The sequence below is a fragment of the Corvus hawaiiensis genome, chromosome 9, assembly GCF_020740725.1.
Source record: "Corvus hawaiiensis isolate bCorHaw1 chromosome 9, bCorHaw1.pri.cur, whole genome shotgun sequence".
Taxonomy (NCBI): Eukaryota; Metazoa; Chordata; class Aves; order Passeriformes; family Corvidae; genus Corvus; species Corvus hawaiiensis.
In genome coordinates, this window is record NC_063221.1 from 11,471,479 (window position 1) to 11,492,896 (window position 21,418).

Below are 21,418 nucleotides of genomic sequence, written 5' to 3' on the forward strand. Positions count from 1 at the left end.
ACCTCCGCCTGACCGCGTCCGACTGCGGGGCAGCATCCAGGGAAGGAGAAGCCTTTCTGCTGAAAGCTAAAGCACCGGGTTTGCTCTAACATTTCCCCAAATCCAGCTGCTTTCAATACAGTTGAAAGGCATGCATCAAAGTTTTCCTTCAAATGTTCTTTATTTGCTATTTTGAAATAGGGACTGGAATTTGTTGCTACTGGCATTACTACAGGCACATTTTCAGTGCCACTGCAAGAACCAAAAGGGCAGATTTAAGAAGGAACGAAGGAAAACTAAGAAAGTGACAAAACACGGTGCAGGTGGGAAAGTGAAGATGTAATTTTATGTAGACATTCTCAGTGTCTTTTCTCCATTTCTGTAACCTGTGGAAGTTGAGTTATAGCTGGTTAGGAAAACATCAAGGTAGTCTGGGGAAAAAAATATTTAACACTGTGTCTTGGAAACATCCCACTCATTAAAGCAACCATTACTGACAAAAAAAAAGGATAAATTAGTAAAATAAAATACCAAGTAACCATACTGCAGTGAAAAAAGAAATTTCATTTTGTTTGATTCTGGAGCTTTCTGTCATACTCATCACTTGGAGAAGGAAAGAAACTAAAATCTGTTTTCAGAAATTCAGAAATAGAAAAACACTTTTTACATCTAAATACAGCTCGCATTTGTTGAAAGAAAAGTTACTTTGATATTTGTTGCTAAATAAAATCTTGGATCAAGTAAAATTAATTTTAAAAATTAGTTAAGGCAACAATAAACACAGGAAATATACATGAATAAAGTGTTCTAAAAGTCATGCAACTCTTTTAAGACTATAAATATCACCTAAGCAAGGCCACTATAATTAGCAAAGGGTGAACAAAAGAAGACATCCAGAAATAGATGGGGAGGGGGGAGGCTGGGAGGGTGAAATGTCTTGGTTAACCTTATTTGAGTGTTCTTTCCATAGCATAGGAAATGGTTCCAGCTAGCTCATGAGTTCTGTTGGTATTAACTGATTTTAAAAGGACATTTCCATGTTGTCTCTATGCCAAGGAAATTCTTTTACTGGCGTGTTCGCTGAGTACAGGAAACATCACCCTGACTAAGTGACACTGAATGTGACAAAGAATTGTATCTTTATTCTGGTGTTACAGTTAACACCATCTCTTTTTTTCATCTGGATACCTTCTGGTATTTATTGGGGAATACTTACTGCGGTCTCCCAGTTTGTCCTGAGTAATGTGCAGACTGGTGGTGCTGAGTCATAATCCCTCTCCACTCAAGAAGCAGCTTTCTGCATCCCTTAGGCAACTGATTAGTCTCAGGGATGATCCAGCACTTCAGGGGAGACAGAGACAGGGCTGTCTAGTCATGCTAATCTGCTTCTTCCCTCTTCAAGGTATGGGCAGAAAAGACTAACAGTGATGGGAACCTTCCTCAGCCCCACACTATGGCCAGAATTTGCTGCACAAGGAAATAAATATGTACCTATAACAGTTTGCTCTCCTAAATAGAGAGCTGAACAAATCAGTCTTGTATATAGTATTTTTCAGGGTAAGTTAGGCTGTGCTTACGGACCCAGTCTTGTACTGCGTATCAGGAAAAGCTTTACTGTAACCAGTGAGAATTTTGTCCAAATAAGAAGTTAAGATCTTGAATACTGTATTTCTATTTTCACTCATAGCATTTGCCATTTTTCTGTTTTCTTCTGTAAAGAGGCCTGTCAAGCATTTAAGTTTCATTTGCTACATATTACTTCTAAATGCCCTGTTTGTTATCTATTTTCTCTTCTTTTCCTTTCTCGTTCTTGGGAATTGTGCTAGTGCCACAGCCACTACATAAGCAGCAGTAACTGCAATTATTTGTGACCTTTTCCTTCAATCGGTCGGTGGTTTCAGTGACAAGCCCTCGAAATCTTCGTGCATGTTTTTTGGAAAAGTTGGAGATATTTTAGAAAAAGGTTCATGGTGTGGGTCATACAGGCCAGCAGTCATCATATCAGTATTTTTGGAGCTCAGTAAAAACCCCAATAAAACCACAAAGATATTTATTCCTAAGTATTATCTTTCCTTCAGGTAACAGCAAAAACATGTAGAAAGAATAACAGGTGACAGTTGCCCGAAGTTTCTGTTTCTGCTCCCATTTGCCTGTGCAGTGGTTTTAGGGCATAACAACCCTGTCCCTAGAATTGTGGGAGATGGCAGGGATGTAGTAGACTGGCTGCTGGGAGACATGAGACTAAATTAGGTGGTGGTGTGAACCATCTGGTGTGCAACTGGAAGCCAACAGTAATGTGTAGCTCATACCCAGGTCACTATAGCATCAAATAGTTTCAGTTTCTTTTTCAACAACTCCACAGTCAGTGATGTACCTTCTGTCTACATATGGAGAGAAGAAAGAGCAGGAGATCGAAAGCAAGCTGCTCACAAACAAATACTACTGGAGTATTGTTTGGATTAGTACATATCACACTCATGAAAAACAAGAATAGGTAATTTTCTGCATCTGCGGCCGAGACCTAGATTGTCCTAACACGATTTGGAATATTTGCCATATTGCTAAGATTCTACCTAGACTTTCAAGTCTTTGAGAAATCCAAAATTGCTGTAAGGAATAGCACTGCCTTTCTGATGCAGGACTTGGAAAATAATGGTCCTTGTTTATATTACAGTGAATAAACAACAAGAATATTAACAACAGCAACAATAGTAGTAACTTTAAGTAGACAGAAACACATGGCAATTGGTTTACACTGGTTTGGACCCATCATTCACAACATAGGTTCTCATTTGGCAAGTGTGGTCAAGGACAATGCTGTCTCCTGACTAGGAATGAACTTTCAGGGAGAGTGTTCCCAGTAGGAAGGGTTAGACCTCAAAGCAAGTATTTACATGAGTAGCTCATTTGGTAATGTTGAACCACATTTATTTTTAATTTGCATGCCTCTCCTTTAAGTCATACCCTTCTCTTCTTGACTTCAATGGGAGCTCCACATGTTTTGCCTTTGATTCTGCTGCATGCTGGCAACTGTAATTAGTGTTAACAGGAGTTCAGTGGAGTTTCTTGCTCTCCTTCTTTCTCTGTAAAAGAGTTTACAGACCAGGAGTTGGAGCTTTATCAAACTGGTACATGGTGCCTATCAAAAATGTATCTTCATTTCTTCTTTTTCCCAGCCAAAGTGAAACTTAACATTTTTCTAACAATGGTGGCATAACTATGAGGAAAAAAAAAAGACATTTATCATTCTAACAAGCTCCCCTTAGTTTTGAAAAAATTGCTTAGTATTGTCTTTGATTTTTTAAACAGTAGTAATTTCAGCTAGTTAACACAGCCTTACTGTCTAAGTGGCTATCATAGTAACTTAGTGCAGTAAATATGAGTTAGCTCAATTCTCTAGGGCTAGAGCCTGCAACTCAAACTGAACCTCAGTCTGCTCTGCCTTATAGACACTGCTTTGATTTTCAGATATTTTCTATATGGACACAATGCTACATTTTGAGCAAGACTGGGAGAATCCGGTCATTTTTTGCAATGCTGCTGGTTTTGTTAAGAATAAACACTCCCCACCACCCCCTCATCATCAAACATCACATCTTGAAAACAGAAATACTGTTCCATTTTGAAATTTTAATCTCAGACTTTCATACCCATGTGTATGGACAGACACTTTTCTCCTTCATAAGAACTGTCGCATGTGGCTTTCTGTGCTCACGTAATCCTCCTTCCAATATTTCAAAAGACACAGAACTTCCCAGCATGATGATAAAGTTTTCCTGTGTTCCAATAATAAAAGTTGAATGTACCAGTAATTTCCAGTTCCTCTGTGGTTGGGCAGCCTGTGAAGACTAAATCAGAAGTAGCCAACCTGCAGTATCAGTGTGGGAGTCGGAAACAGATGTTCACTGGACAATACAATTTGTTGTCACTGTCGATACTATATGGCACTTTTCCCAACAGAAATTGTCTGTAGCTGGAAAGGAATGTAAGGAATGATTCATGCCCCAAATTATTATTATTTGTTAAATTACTGTTAATGTTACATACTCCTTGCTTTATTTTGTTTTAAATGCCAGGGAGGCACATGCACTCAAAAATACTATTAACTGGGCTTGTTGCATCTGTGTATTATGTCAACCAATTAATTTAAGGCTTTTTTCCTCAAGACAAGACATTCTGCTATATTATAACCTAGAGTCAAATTCTCTTCTTTAGGATCAGGGTAATTTAACCTTCAATTTTATAAAATATTTGCTCAGTAGCTATTTACACAAAAATCACATGGCAGGAGGTAACTGAGACAAATTATTTCATGTGCATCAGAGTGTGTATCCATGAAAATTAAAATTTATTATATACATATAATAGTATTTTTATACATATAATAACATTTTAAAGTAGTTTATGTCTTGGAAATTCTAATAGGCCATTCGGGCATTCAAAACTGATCAAACACTCAAATGAGCAAAACCCTCTATTAGCATATGATGGTAGCATATGATGCCTAGCCTTGATTTCCAGATTTCATTAATATTACAAAAGGAGATGCACTAGATCATGCTTACTATAAAAGGCAATGGATTGGGTTAGGTGCTTTTTAAATTAAATACTAATTTTTTCAGGGATACATCAAATATATTTAAAAAAATGCAGAAAGCCTAAGTGAAACCCAGCCTAAATACAAATTAATGTATGCAGTAGGAGTGTAAAAGAGCTAAAGATCTGACTGCCAGAAAACTTGGTTATAACACCTATATTTTACATGAAGAAGTAACACCAGGTCTCTTCAAAAATGAAGACATCTGGGATTTGACTTGGAGTTCAGTGAAACTGGTGACAAAAATGACCCATAATTGCTGACTCTTGTATCTCTGACAGACTTTCTTTCGAGATTTTAAAAAGAGGAAAAATGTGTGTTTAATCATATGGCCCAAACAAGAGCAAAATATTTTAGCACTATAAAATCAAACAGCTTTCTTACTTTTACAAATGCATGTGGTAACACTTCACAGTAATCTTTTTGTAATACTAATTTTGCATTTACTGTGTTTACTGTTGCAGCATTCTGCAACAGAGTGGTTTACTGCTGCACGTCAGGTTTTAGTCAATGGGAAACATGAAATGATTTTCAGCTGTGCATTTCTTTGTAACTGCTACATGATTTAGCCTCAAGACCCATCCATTGTCCAACTTTTTTTATGCTTTTAGATTTAGTGAATTTAGATATATTTCAATAGTGGAACACAAGGTGATTTTGAGTAAGAGCCTGAATGCTGCAAAATTTTCCAAGCCGGCATGAGATGAAGCAGGATGAAATAGCTGATAAGGTAACATTTAGCACACTTGTAATCAATGTGCTGAATTTCTCTGTGTGTGTCTGTGTAAGTGTATTTTTATATACATTCATGGGTCAAACTGAGTTTTTCATCAACTAGATGTTGGAAGTGACAAAGTGATTTAGGATTAGAATGGGATTTAGGCTGATCTAGCTACAGTTGTATTTCTCATTTCATCATCATGCCAGGGATACTGTGACAGTTGAGGGTTTTCTTTAATTTATGAAATAGACAAAATTAAATGTCCATACCAGACATACCATTAGGTTACAAGGAGTGAAAGAGAAACACACAGGCATTAGGCCTTATTCTTTTGTCTGCACCCAGCAGAGAGTCCTGAATGTACAAAACAGCTGGGAAACTTCCTATGTGGCACACAGCTTGAAAAATGAATTCAAGATTTTTTTTAAAAATCAATCTGCTTTGGTTTATTTCAAATGACTGTTATTCTGTTTCTGATTCTCTACTCTCATTTTTACTATTGTGGCAGTTGAATCCCAATAAATGTTTTAGACTTTGAAGACTTCTCACTGCAATACTAGAGACATCATATGCTCATACAAAGTTTTAGTACTACCTATAATTTCAAAAATTACTTGATTAAAATAGACCCAATTTGCAAAAGTGACTAATCCACCGTTTTCAATCATGCTGCTTTTTATGTGTTAATTTTTACCTACTGAATGACATTTTGCTGTCTCTCCTTGTCAATTTAATTATCCTTTTTGAAAAAGAGGGGCTTCAGAAGGAGAAAAATATTGATGTTCAGGTTACAGGAAAGATTTCCAAAGAGACAAGAGAAAAAGAGTTTACTGAAATTAGCAGGAGTACGTCTTGCCTGCTAGCGAGCGGAGCGAGCAGCATTGGGAAGAGAGGAATCCCTTGGCCGCCGCATAGTGCGGCTGTGTACACCAGAGTTACTTAGAGTGCTCTGAATCTCATCTTTTGATCTCGGGCGATATTTTTCTCTGTTATGTCACAGAGGTCACCTGGCTCATGTGTGACAAACTGCCTGCATAAGTCACAGTGCCAGTGGCAGAGATTTGTAACCATGTCCCTGGTCCATTGCCTTTGAATTATTTCACAGGCCCTCTGCTTTACATTTACACTCTGTCGGAAGATGAACAGGGGAAGGGAGTAAAATCAAGGGCAGGGTCTCATCCTGAAGGACAAGGGGAAACAGGTGGAAGGTTAATGGCCCTGGAGCGTATCCACAAGCCTCTCAGGCTTGATATATGGGCCTCAGGCCTAAAACGGGCATTGGCTTTCAAAGATATATTATTTCATTTGAGGAGAGACATTCTGGAGTTCCTGCATTTGTCTGCTGATAGATGATCCTCTGTCCACAATTGGTTATGGCGTGTGAGTTTTCCTTGGGCCTGCTCCCGTACATAAAAATTTTGCTGAGCTCTCCAACCTTTCGCATGCCTGTGAGAATGGGACGTGTGCGGGCCTTTTGGCAGGCGGCTGGATTTTTGTTGCTGCTATTTTCGTAGTTCCTTTTGAAGCACCAGGCAAGTGGGGGATGAAAGGCACTTCTGTTCATTCATACACGGCTGGGCAGGGGCAGCCTTGCGGGGACAAAAATGGGGCAGAAGAAGATGTCAGGGACCCATTATGCACTCATGTGTCTGCAGCCCAGGCAGAAGTCACTCCTGCTGACCCCATATTTTATACTGGCACATGCCCTCAGAAAGATAAAAATGGGAAAATAATTTGCATAATTTTAATGACCTCCATTGGTTTATTGTATTACAGTTCTGTTAGGGTTTTTGCATGTGCGTCAGCTTATGGGGAAAAAAATTAAGATAGTAACTCCATATCTTGAAATTTGTGTGTCCTTCTCTGGAACATTTACCTCAGGCACCTCATGAAAATGTGACGCTACTGCCCACACCTCAGCAAAGCACCAGAGGCCCCAGAGGCAGTTCTGCTCAGTGCGACAGGACTGCGCTGCGGGCAGGGCACGGTGCTGGCAGGACCTGGCCCTGCGCCATCTCTTGTGACCAGCTCAAAGGGGCACCTTGGCATGCACGGAGGAGCCTGGTGGCAAAGGCCTTGGTTCAGAGAGGGAGCATGTCCCAGATTCATTGCCACGATGCATTCCCATGGCATCTTCTGTCATTGCACAACTGTCATAAATTGTGGGAAAATCTGTTTAAAAGCCAAAGTGTTTAACAAAAAACCCCAAAATCTTAACACATATTTTTGTTTAATGTAGCCTACGTAACAGCTTGTCAAATTCTCTTGATTTTTACCTGATTGTAGTTACTGTTACAGGATTGTGTTTCTAAGACCTATTACTCCAGGACAGCATGATTTAAGGAAAGTGGGATGTATATTTTTACTACATAAAATTTATTAATTTAGATTTGTTTTTATAACATATAACTTCTGTTTCGGTGGATAGATTTTGCTTGAAAGAATTTGCATTAATTATACTTTAATATCTCCTAGTTCTACCTTTTTTATGTTTCCTATGCTACTAAAAAAGCAAAGTGCAGGATATAGGTCGTAAGTTTCAATGCAGTTTGTTTGCTTTGGTTTTGCAACAGTAAAACAGTACTGATATAAGCTGTAAACGCATTATATTGGTACCATGTTGTTGAGTAATTAGGTTCTTCTTTTGCTGTCACTGAACTCAGTTGCCAAACTCTCAGCACTCCAGTATGAGCAAGATTGGGCTCATTCTGCATTTCCGTCAGTTCCTGTAAGAAAATGTGCTGGTGCAGTGCAATTATTCTTTCTTCCTTTAGTGTTCTGCAGAGTTTAAGTTAGACAAGCGAGCTAAAAACTTGAGAGATATTTAGTGTCTCCTGCAGCCATAGGAAGGAAATCTGAGGACTTGTTAAAAGGAAAGATTTAGAAGCAGAAATTCTACAGAGAGAACTGAACAGAGTGTTAGCAGGCAGGAGGATCTGCTTTTCCACTTGTTGCTTTGATAACGGATAAAAGGCTGTCATGAACTGCAGGCTACCAGCTGGGAGTAGATAGAGTAATCCCAGCAGAGGGCTGGCCCCAAACTACACAGGCATTCTTTTAAATCTTCAACACTTGTAGGAAAGTTGTTTTTCCCCTACCATTGTCATCATTATTCATGATGATGTTTTCCACCCCAGTTGAAAATGTTGGTCTAGTAAATCTACCTTACAATACTTTTCTGTTGAAATATAAGCAAATATAAGCAAATATTATGTAGTCAAAGATATTTCAGCTATTTCATTCAACTGCCTGAAGATTACCAAAATAAATTCCAGAGAACTGGATCCAGATCTGCTGTAAGAAATCTCTGTCATTTGATTGTAAAGTTATATTGTGCCCAACGTGCAGATAATCATAGGAACAATGTGTAAGCTATGTCTTCCTTGTAATCAAGACTCGTGATAAATTAAATCCAGAGGCTGTGATACTTGTAAGAGAATAGCAACAGAATGTCATTTGTTAGAAGAGGAGTCCAAGTGACCCCTGCACAGTACAAACACAGGCAAACACAGTGACAGACAGAGCCTGGCAGACCCGTGAGTGCGTAGCCGTAGTGATGTGCATTGTGCCACCAAGGTCATGTTACCAACATGCTTAGACACGTGCAGGGCTGGGCCAGGAGCATTTGTTAGCATGTTACAGATGTTTGACAAGATGGGGTGTTTCAACCTGCATTATTGCAGAGAAAAACCAAAAATATTTAAGCCCTGGTTGTCATTCTATACTCCTCATTTTAATGATATATGTAGGGGTCTAGCTTACTTTGTATTCTTATGTGTAATTACCCATATAAAAAACCACCACTCATTAGTGTTCTGTTCCACTGACTTAATTATACTCCTTAATTAAATCTTGACTAACTGGGGGTCACTGCAGTGTCAGTGGGATTTGTCACTGTTTGTCAGCAGGTGTCTGGTCACATCTATTTCTGGTTTCCCTGTTGCTGTATGCTGTTTAAGTGCATGGTCTTTTCTAATGCAAAGGACAATTATGCATTACTTTGTTGTGGTTTTTGCCTTAAAGAAACCTAAGTGAATCCGTTCTATAATGCAAGCACTCTCCCAGTCTTTACATACAGGAAGTGGGCAATGTAGCAAGTATAAACATTTTCAAAACACAGTTCATTACCCCACTTGTGCTCATTTTCAAAGGCTTATTCTTCCTGCACTCAAAAGACACGGTCTTATTAATTTATCAGATAATCTTGTGTTCAACAGGCATAAAAATATATTGCAAATATCAATCCAGAGATACTACTCCTTTTCCCTATCTCCTAAACATGAAATGAATTTGAAACATGACCAGCAAGAACGAGCTAAATCAATATTACATGCATAGCAAATACTACATGGCATGTGCTGGTATTGCTGTGCTGTGCTGCTCAGAGTAAGAAGACCTAGGCTCCCGATTCACTGTTCCCTGAATAATTCAGTGGGAGTTCTGCATGTGCAATAAGGGCATAATAGTGCCATTTCTGTCTGTTTCAAATTTGCATGTTTTGGGTTTGTTATTTTAGAAAGTTACTTAGGGGAAATATAATTCCCATGTTTACGCATATAATAGGCCCCTAATGTTCATCTGAATAATTGATTAGTCAAGTCAGGCTTTCATAATTAGCTATTGGCTTTCCAGTATAAGCCCACAAAACACTTGTCAATCGACAGACATTTTTAATTTATTTATATATATGTTACCAAAAGAGCTGCAGTAGTTACCTAGAAAGCATTTATTATTTATTCTGTCAAGGCTGAGGAAGCATTCAGATTCTAGACATGTATTTTGAATCTATTGTAACTTTCCCAGAAGATTATTTTTTTGTTCTGAAAGTTTTCAGCAATGTTCTCTGCCTATAAGCTCTTGCTTACAGTAGAAATTTGAGTGCTTTTTTTTTAAATCCATCCCTGTGTTACAAAGGAGTTAGTGACGTGTCTCACTGACTATAAAATAATGTGCATTACTTATTTGCACTCAGATACGTAACAAGCATCTAAATAGATGCCACTAGCAGATATCCCTAATGCAGCTACAGATTCTGTAACCAGACAGATGCATCTGTTGATAGCACATGTGTGAGAGTGATACTGCAATTATGAGTTGTGGAGCTGTAGAGTAAATTGCAGAATCATAAGATAAATTATATTTCTCATGAACTTCATGACCTTGTTTGAACTCTACCACTATTCCAGTTCTGCTTCCTCGTATTTCTAAGCAGTTTTCAAGTGGTTGTTTTTAAAGAGAAAAGACATCCACCTTACTCCAGAAGTACATTTTGAGCCCACTGGTATGACATTCATAAACCAAAACATTTGATTGTGAAATCCAGACTGAAAATTGTTATTTTCTTACCAGAAGTATGTTTAAAAAAATGGACTAGAAATTCTGTGGTTTATTTTATTGGGAAACAAACTTTACATTTCCATTGGGAGGCAGCATTTACTTTTAGCGCTTGTTGAGTGTGAGGCACTGAATTTTAAAAAGGTAGTATTATTATTATTTATGGAAAAGGTATTTTAGTTCTGTATATGCTCTAAGTTTACCCTTGTCCCTGTTCAGGAGAATCACCCTCATTTTAGTGAAAATATATAAGCATCAGCTTCCCATCAGTGAGGTCAAGACAAGTGCTTTCCTGAATCAAAGTCCTTCTGAGACCTGTACTGTTGGATGTGTATTAAGTTCCTGGCTTTATAAGTGGAAAGATACAAATATACTATCAGGATTTTTAACCCATTTTAGATCTAAAGCACTTCTATTATAGAATGGCTTTTTAGTTTGTTTGGAAAGGGCATGATGTAAAAACCACAATATAGTGGTAGAAAAAAAGTATGCCCATTTTGGTGGTGAGATTTATTTAACTGTGGTTCACCACTATGAATTACGTGGTCTCATAGAATTCACAGAAGTTCTTGAGCAATACTGCAGCATCTTGTGTACCACACATGTTCTGCATACTCTCAGTTTCTATTGGAAGGTAGGAAAAACACTAGAATCATTCTCTTGAAGTTTGGTAACATACCTCCAATTGAAAATACGCAAACATATTTCCAAGGGTGTCATTATAAAGTCCCTTCTCCCCAGTATGTCTTGTGCTAGTATAACCTTCTGTTATCTGTTTTTATATCCTTGCAAAGTAATCAAAAATTAAATGCTAGGCTACAAAGATCACAGTATCTCTGTAGGATTCAGAACCAAGTTTGCAACTGCTGTTACAGTTTTCTATATGACATTTGTACAATGCTAACATTTCAGTCAGTGTTATACCAATACAAGGATTTTCTACTGGGTTATCTTTCAGCATAGTAGCTTCTACCTGAAAAGTATTTATAATTTAGGCTGGTGTGCTAATTAAGGTTTTGAGCTGTGCAAGCATTGAAATGTTCCCGCTCTCACTATTAACATGCAGAGTTCTCACTGGTTTCCCTATTACCCTGAGTTCAGAAACATTTCCCAGTGGTATTGCATTGCTTGGTTCTTCCATTTAGGCTTTGAAAGAGCATTGTTTTCAGTAAGTGTTTTACAACTGGAAGTAGATGTGTCTGCTAAAGAGATTCATATTTGCATCATTAGAGAGGTGATCCGATCACAAGGCGGAAGAGAGATCGTATACATAAACAATGAATTAAAATCCTGAATAGGATTGCTAGGGCTGTTTTTCTAGGTTACAGCTAAAAGAGGGACATTATGTGGGCTTTCAGATAAACTCACAGAGCTCTTATCTGTATAAACCTGATAGATCTGCCATTATTCTCAGTGACTAACAGAGGTTATATCATTCAGTTTCATTAAAAATGCATTAATCCTTTTTTAGTAACCTTTTCCTAATTCATTGATTCAATTATACAATGAACAATAAAAATGTTCAGTATAATAAAAATACAGTATTAAAAGTGTGTTGTATACATAAATGTTTCATTGCAGAGAAATTATTCAGAGTTTAAAAATATTAACAATATTAATATCATGCTCTGAGACAACAAAGTGTACTTTTTTCAGCATCTCTGAAATTATATATGAAAAGAATGAGTCTTTAAAATTAGATGCCTGAAATGGTTGCTTATAGTATTACATGTGGTCACTTCATGTACAGACTTCCTGTACAGCTGGGGACATTTACCAGCACAGGTTGATTGAGGGACAGCAGAGGATTATAAAATGTACACACGCATTGCTCGTAAATTCTGTGAACCAGGCTCCTCTGATCAGATCAATTCTCCCCAAAGTCACTGGCCTCTGGCCTAACTGAAAACAGACTGACTCCCAGGGTTGGACCTTGAGTTATTGCAAGTATTGGGAACATTTTGCTTGGTGAAGGAACACTCTTGGCAGTGCATGGCAGCACTCTGAGCAACTTCCACAGCAGTGGCAGCTCCTGCCATCCCTCTTACACCAGCTAAATAATTCAGACCACCAGGACTGCAGTACAGCTCTCAGTCTGGCAGTTCAGCCAAGACTTTAAGTGATTTTGACACAGCTAGTACTTCTTATCATTTTGTATTTGGTTTCATTTATTAATTTCTGTGGCAGGAGAGCACACTCTCAATGGCTGCATTAAACTGTTCTCTCAAATGCCAACAGCCCGGCACGGCTGAGCAGGTGCCTGTGTGAGACAGTCGATGCTGTCGGCTGCTGTGAAAAGCTGGCGTGATTTCTGCAAGCATTCCAAGACTAGAGGAGCAGAAAGCACTTCATATTTTCATTAGTCATCTCTTTACAGATTTACTTTTAATTCTTTCAGCAAAGCAGATTATTAAAAGCAATGACCTGAGGTCTTCATTCAGATCTCAGACTTGCAATCCTGTATAATGTGCGCCGCAGGGCAGAGGTCACACTGACGAGTCTGTTAATGTAGTCACTCTGGGATAAGATCAATCTCCATACTTCACCATATTGATCTAATAGCTCATTGGCACTTCCCTCTTTGAATTGATTAGCTCATGTGTGAAAAGAGATTGATGGGTTTGTGACCCTGAGGAGTCTGTCAGGGGCACATCCATGGTAGGGGAAGTGCATGTTTTCACTGCTTCATCTGGGTGGCTCATTATCTGGGCGCCTCACGGGGAATAAGGGTCATAACATTGTTTTATGAATTATTTACAACAAAATTTCATGTTTTTCCTTCATTTGATGCTCTGCCTGTACTGAATCCATTCTCAACAGAGCTGAAAAAAATACACATAAATGGCCAAATGTACCAAATATTTGTGTAAAGGGAACCATGACATATAAGTGACCTTAAAAAGCAATTTTACTAATATAAGGTAATCATAATAGATATGAGGGTAGGAATAGACTTCATGGGTCACCTAGTCCATTCCCCTTATGCAATGACAGAATATTGATGGTATCTAGAAATGAATTACATTTTAATTGCATATTCTGGATAAGTACTTACAGAGTGAATCTAGTTCAGACATCTCAGAGAACTTCATATGCACATTGCACTGTAGAAAGAGGCAATTTGCATGCAACATGTGAGCTAAAAACTAAACTATGCACATTCTTCATTTGCTAAAAGTAACCAAAAAAACCCCCACATTCGACTCCATTTATCAAATAGTCATATATTTGCAAAATGCATATATTTGATACAGTATATTAGATTTTGGTGTAGTGCATATTCATGCAAGAGGAAATACAAAAGGAGCTGTTGGACGAGGCTGAATTTAGAAGTTGGCTTATGTTAGGATGTACTTAAAAAACGTATGCAGTATCACAGCCTTTACAGATACAAAGCCATAAAAGTAAGGACCGGCTCCTTGAAGCCTTTTGTCGAAACCCAGGCATTTTTGTATTTCTGTCTGCATATGAGTTGTAGAATCAGTCTCGAAGACATTCATAATGTAAGAATTTCTTGTACACCATCCAAGCTCAGGATACTGTATAATGCCTTAACTATTGCTATTGGTATTTCATGGTTACATAGGATGTCAGGTTATATGATTATGCCACAGTGCAAAAATTACTGAGCAAAATATTCTTGGGCTATTGTTAAGCTGATGGTTATATTTATGTAAGGAGACAGTAAGTTTCACTAAAAAATATCTTGTTGTATTATTTAACTGAACATTCTGGGTTTATTTTGCAGGCTGGCAGTTTAGATTGAAAGACTGATAATTTTATTTACAGAGAAGTGTCCATGTATGCTCCATGCAGTCAAGCAACCCTTTTCTGCTGTTTGATTTATGGTAACATAAACAGATACTGCCTAAAGACAGTAACAGTCAGTCCCTTCCCTAAAGACCTTACACTCTAAAAGAAACAGACCCTCAGGCAGATTAGCCAAAGAGAGAATTCAGTCCATTACCTGTCAGTGACATGATGCTGAATATTTGTATAATCTTGCATCCATTTATACTTTTAAATCATTCAAGCTCTTCTATGTACCAGGAAAATTGCCCTGATAGAGACTTAAGTAGCCATACTTTAAAAAGTTCTAATACAACTCAAAAAAACTTATTAGAGGCAGAGACATCATGCACTCTACTTTGGTAAAACTGGGATAAATCTGGGATTAAACAACAAAACTTCTTACATTTGGGTGTTACGGTAATCTTTTAGTCATGTCAAATCTTCAATAATAAAATTCATATTAAACCTAATTACAAATCAAAGTAACTGGTGCTTAGACCTAGATTAATAGTAGATTGCCAGACACCTGAACATAAGCAATGCAAAAAATTATTTTTGAAGAAAATGTTGCCATTTTATTGCAAGCTCTTGCCCATTGACCAAGCCTCTCCCAGTCTGATTGAAACTTAGCTCCTGCAGTTGTGGTGTGTGGTGCACTCATGGGTGAACGGGAAGTAATTAGAGAAGCCTGATTTTGTTGTTCATCATCCCTGCTGTCATTCACAAATGAGCTAAGAAAAACCCAATAAATTAGATGCACATACTCTCTCCATTTTCCCTAAACACACAGCTAATCTTCTATGGCATGCAGACATGTAGGAACCCAGTTTAGAGACTCACAATTTGGATACCTGTGCCCAGCTGTGACAGAAGAGAAAATCAGAGGCTGACTGATTTTTGTCACAGTCCACGGTTATTTTTGCCTGTAAGGTTCCTACTGATTCTGTGTTCAGTACTGCAAAAGTTCCTCTCATCAACATACCAAACAACCCAAATAAAACCAGTATCTTCAAAGATTTTTTAAAAAATTAATCCTAATTGCAGTGCTAATGACAATATGGGACCTGGGCAGAGTTGTGACAATCTTATTTTAGTGATACTTCAGAGATTTCCAAATTAGACTACAGGAAACAGGAAGGAGGAATAAATGAAACAAAGCCAAATGAAAGGATGAATGGAAAAAACCATTTTAATACACACTTGCCTGTTCCTTAAACATTCATTCAGTCAGGACTTCCTGTGATTTTTAATAGCATGGCTCTTCTGCTCTTTCACACTTGGCTCTGTCGGGAAAGGAGGTAATTTTTTTGAAGACGATGTTCCTAGTTGAAAGGATTTAGCTAGATGGTAGTAGCTGCATGCTGAGAGCCTCCTGCAATGCTTTTAAGATAAAAAGAGAAGTAGTAAGTGTTTGGGATCATTCCCATGTACCTTGTTGGATCATGCATCACTACACCTCCACAACCTTCTTGTACGACTTCAGCTTCCTTTGGTGGTGTTTTTAAGCAATTTTTTCTATCAAGTCAGATGGATACTGGTTTAATACATGACAACCCCCATTCATAAGGCTGATTTTTCTTTCATTTTCTCTGTTAGCATTGGGTCTTCTTTCTCATTTAATCTCTGCCCCAGTGACTTACTATTACTGCTGCAGCCCTTAGGATGTAAGACAACATTTCTGTATTTTTTCTTCATCAGTATACCGTCTCCTTTCACGTCTTGACTGAAGATACTGTTTCTCATGATTTCTTACTGCTTTAGCTGTGGCTTTTTCTGGCTGTTCTACTACAAATCAAAGGAAAACACAGTGGAATACATTTGTATGACAAGTGCAGTGTTCCACAGTATCTCCAGCCTCTATTGCCAAAGGTGTATTACAGGTGACTCTGTGTCCAGCTCTCAGTCTGAAGACTTTAGATCCTTATGTTTCCCTGATTCAAATATGGGAAGAAAGATATACTTGCCTTTACATATTTGGACATCTGTCAAAAGTTTGAAGAGGACTATGAAAAGTAAAATATAAACCAATATATTTTAATTCGTGAAAAAGATTGCAGTGCCATGCAATCAAAAGATAAAGAACATTTAAAATAAATAACTACTGATATGCTGATAACTACAAATGGTATGAAACATTTAATGTATTAGACTCTTTGTGTTGTTAGTCAGTGTCCAACCCTGTCACTAATACTCACCTGCAAAATTGTTCTGCCCTCATTTACACTGCTCTAACGTTGAAGCAACTTTTTTTTTAGTCATGACTTCAGAAGATTATTTGCATATTCCCATCAGTGTAATTGTGAATACAGTCCCACACTGTGTACAAAAACCAACATTTGTAGGTGTCACCTGTTAAAAGAGAGTAAGATTATACTTCTCTTATGGCTTGCCCTTTTCCCATACTCCACACCCACTTAACAGCTCGATTGGAAATAAACACTAACCCTGTTAAACAGAAGAGTAACCACACAGTGTAATTTAAACGAGAGCTGATTAAATAACTCTTGTTAAAAACTCATGCAAAAAACAGTGTTCTGGGGCATGCAGCACTTGAAAGAATGGGACCCTAAGTGTGTTGAGCAATTACTCTGCTTGCCTGTTACCGTATTAAAGATTGCTTTCTGAAATCAATATGTGTCTTGTGTCACAAGGTAAAAATATTTTCCATATGATGCCTACTTGATTGAGTTTTAATAGAGTATTTATTTTGTCAAAAATAACTTTAGTTCATACTAGAACTTCATCTTTAATATTAAAAATCTACCCCATATGTTGTATTGATCTCTGTTGAGATTTGATGTTGCTGATATCAAAGAAATTTTACAAATGAGAACTAATATAGGAGGTAAAGTTTACCTGTAGACTCTTAGAATAAGTTTCAGCTAGAACAATACAGTAACTGTAAGAAAAATGAAATCATAATTTATCCAATTAATCACCAAACAGGAAAGGAATATTATATATTAGAAATCCTTTCAGATAATGCTAAAATATGTGTGACTTGGAAAAGACCACAGAGACTTTAATCACAGGCTGCTCTACAATAGACTGAGACTGCTGACTGAATATATTAAGAATAAATTCACCACCAGTACCATAAAGTTTACTGGACTCAGTCTTGGTTTCTGATTCTCCAAGGGACATCATTGTGCAGACTAAAAAGCAGATCAGACCCACAAGGCTAACAATGAATCAGGTGGGCCTAATTCTGATTTTATTGCAAGTCAAAGGACTTGTATTCACACAAGTTAACAGTTAAAAATATGGCCCAACACAATTTTGCTGTTAGTTTGTTGACATCAGAAAAAACAGGTGTATTTCCAGAGAAATTCAAGGGATCAACACAGCTCTAGTACCAACATTGCTACATAAACTACATAGCGATATCTAATCCTTTTAAAATTCTACACCCAACTATGCATAAGCTTAGGCTGTACTAACATCTGTAGAAATACTCACAGGAGTAGGATTTTGAAGGTAAATTCTATGGGTCCAGTGCTAAAGAAGGCGCCTCCTTCACTCTATGAAACAGATGCCAAGAATAATTAATTTTCCCCTTTCCTTATCTTTCTATTCACTTTGAGAGGCAAGAAACACTGCATTGTAAGCAAAATTGGGACTAAAAAGAAATACTTCTCTTATTTTCAGTTAAATAAAATAAAAAACACAAACCACAACTACCCAAAAAAGAACCTAAGAAAAACACATTTATAATTCATCAGAAATAATGCTGACTGTGAAATACGAAGTCATTTTCATGCAGTTTGTACAGAGATAAATGTGAGGATAAGGAGAAGAAATAGGAGTGCTATGTGTCACATTTGATGCACTATATAATAGATATATAGACACAGAAAGTTTACTGTAACAGCCCTTTCATCTGGTGCTTGTAGAAATGAGATTGGTCATTTACCTTCTCCTTAATAGATGGGAATACTTTCTAAATGGAGTCCAAAGATCCATAAGAGAGATCTTGTTCTTTACTAGGATCACCATGTGCTGCCTGCCTTTACTCCTTCAGGAATCTGAGGCCCCCAGACTCACAGGCACTTTGTGTTCTGCTCCTGCAAGAAAACAGGATGAGTGTGAACTGATGCTCAAGGCTGCTTTTTATTAAAGTATTTTGACTCTCTGGAAGATCAGGACTGAACCTGGGAAATGGCTGGTCAGTGCTGCTTTGATCCCCTGTTTCCCACTGATCGCACACGGAGCTGTCCAGGGGCATGTGAGTGGAGAAGCTGTGGCAAAGCCACTGCTCTCCCTGCCTGCATTTCCTAAGCAGGAACCACTGCACACCTTTCAGAGCACGGGCACCACACATTTACCCCTCCACATTTTGGAAGAGTAAAAAAAGTGTGGGACTTTTCAAATGCTGCTTTGTGCTATGAATTCCTTGTCTATGTCCTTTAAAAAATTCCAAAGTGGTTTGATATTGCAAATACTAATGGTTTCAGAAGCAGGGAGTTAATGAAGCATTTCAGTCCTTCTCTCCTCCTCTTTCTCAGTTCCCTGCTGTTGAATAAAGGGTGAGCACGTGAACCTTTCTTTCAGCATGGCATTCAGCAGTTACCTTCCTCTATCTGGGCACTGATTCACACAAAGCATATAGGAACTTAATATCTTGGATAGAAAAACTTTCTGTTGAAATATTCTGGCTCTGACTGGTAGATTCAGAAGTTACTGAAGAAAGAGTTATGCACACATACAGAGGCACATTCCAAGTACAACTGCACTTGTGTAACAGCCTCTGTACACCCTGTAACAGAGCAGGAAAAGGCACACACTGAAGTATTTCTGTATTTCTTTTCATTTTTAAATCAAGACAAATGTAAAGAGCTACCAAACTTGGACAGATTTATACTTCCTTCACGCTAGAGCTAGATGGTAACAGGACAGTCATTTAAGCAAACACAGACTTGTAAAGATCGCTCCCTGCCTTCACCTAGAAATTTTTATAACACACAGGTTTCTAGTAAAGAGCTGGAACAATCGTAGTTAATATTAAATCATTTCTTCTTGAACTTTGTAGCATTTTATTACTGAGGTTATAGGTAGTAATCACATTTTATTAGGGCATTCACTGATTCTGAAAGTTATGTGCATTCACTTCTAAAACCACATTGGCTGTTATGTGCTGCTTTTTGACAGCAACCTTGCACAGGAGGTTTCCCACTGTTAGCAGCAACCCATCTGGAGAGTCCAAATCCTTCGCTACCTATATAATGATTTGGAAACCATGCATGCATTCAGGAGTAAAAAATAGCCTCTGGAGTGCACTTGCCTTATAAAACTTTGATTTGGGGTGATTTGCATCACGATAGCATAAGAAAATGGAGTAACAACTCAAACTATATGTCTGCAATGACTTGTGAGTGATCTCCTAACTGCATTTGAAAGAAAGTTCAACCATCCCTTGAACCTGTATGCTTCAGGCTGAACAGTTCAGACAGATGTTTAATCACTTCATATTCACTAGGAAATGGCTATTCAATGGCCGTAGAATTTAAAAGTGGCACTACAAGATGAATGCTTCATGTTATTCCATATTTGCATTCCCTCTTAGAAGCATAAGTAAAAATAATTGAGCTGAATCCAGCACAGTTTTATCACATAAATTTCAATTATCGTGTTTTTTAAAAATCATTAGATACCCTTTTAAATTTTTAGTAGCAGAAAAGCCCAAAGCTACAGTGGCAAGTGGATGTAAAAGAACAGGGATGAAAAAGGATTCTCCAGCTTCTGAGAAAAGGAGGTGTAAACTGGGTAAAAGGTGAGTGCATTGTTTAACTGAATGTGCAGCAATAATTTTAAGGAAAATATTTAACTTAGAGCAACACAAAAAACCCATGACCCTGAAATTTTTAACAGGTAATTAATCAAGTGTCAGGCTGAAAATACCTTTTCAGAAGAAAAATTGTAATAAATCTGCAGTTGTTTGTTACAGTATGCGAAATATTTTGAAACACTTTCCTAAAAGAAAGACACAGTGTTGTTTTGATAAGATTGAGGTGAATTTCAGCAAAGCATACACATTATTCTTCATTTTACTGTTTGGCAATTTCAGTGTTGTTCTTCAGAGAAAACAAAAGTTTATAATGATTAACGTTCTGTGCTGTGGGAAGCATACACTCTACAACAATACTACTCTTGTGTCACACTAGCTTTCCTCATCTATAACATCAGCACAAATAGTTTTTCAGATGAGTAACCAGCATTTCTGAGATAAGTCCTCCCTTTAACTACAATTGATAAGGTGTGATTGTGTATTTCAGTGTCAATAGAGGCCTCAGTGAGCCTTACAAACTCCCACTGAATCCCATATCAAAAGCTCAGAGCCCAGCTGAGGGGAGGCCAGGGTTTAGCAGGCAGATGTGACACTCCCATTCCCATCTTTTTCTCCTGCCAAGAGATAGTGTGTCACCACAGTGCTCAGGGTTAGACCTTTACTCTTCAAATTGAGAATCCATTTCCTCTATTCCTGGAAATACTCTATCTGGCTTGCATTATACTGGCAAGATAAATTATGCAAACTAATAGATGCATCTAAATGTATTCTCACACATGCCTGTTTTCCAATCCTTGTTAGAGGAAAACTCAGAAAAAAATTCTTTAAAGTCACCTTATAATTCCAACTGGCAGTGTAGGAACTCAGACACACCATCACAGAATTCTGTGTTCAAACCTGTATTCAGACACCTAACAGAATCAAGTTCATTGAGCAGATGAATACCACACCTGTGCTGTTGTCAACCGCCATCCTCTGCTTCTCTAACACAAAGTACTTGCTCCTTCTCTGCCCCAGCAGCATCACTTGCAGTCACACAAACCCTTTAAGCCTGCATCTCATCCTCCTCACCTTCTTCTCCCACCACACTGCCTCCCCATTCCCTTCCTTGAAAGCCACCTCCTAAGAACTCCATTTGCTTCCCTTGTCACTTAAGAGCAGTTTTACATGTGTGATGTTTTACTCATTTCATACTTGTAACATTATTCCT

The 21,418-nt window shown here is 37.9% G+C and overlaps 1 protein-coding gene and 1 long non-coding RNA gene across 4 annotated transcripts in view; one reads left to right on the forward strand and one right to left on the reverse strand.

Annotated features, from left to right (window-relative positions):
• Nucleotides 1–21,418, forward strand: part of NR5A2 (nuclear receptor subfamily 5 group A member 2) — an 87,794-nt gene that overhangs the window by 25,246 nt on the left and 41,130 nt on the right. The window lies entirely within an intron of this gene.
• LOC125330328 lies at nucleotides 15,733–18,473 on the reverse strand. Its single transcript, XR_007205463.1, has 5 exons — nucleotides 18,337–18,473; nucleotides 17,883–17,944; nucleotides 16,619–16,772; nucleotides 16,064–16,208; nucleotides 15,733–15,803 (listed from the first exon to the last, which is right to left on the reverse strand). It is a non-coding gene; the product is annotated as an uncharacterized LOC125330328 (long non-coding RNA).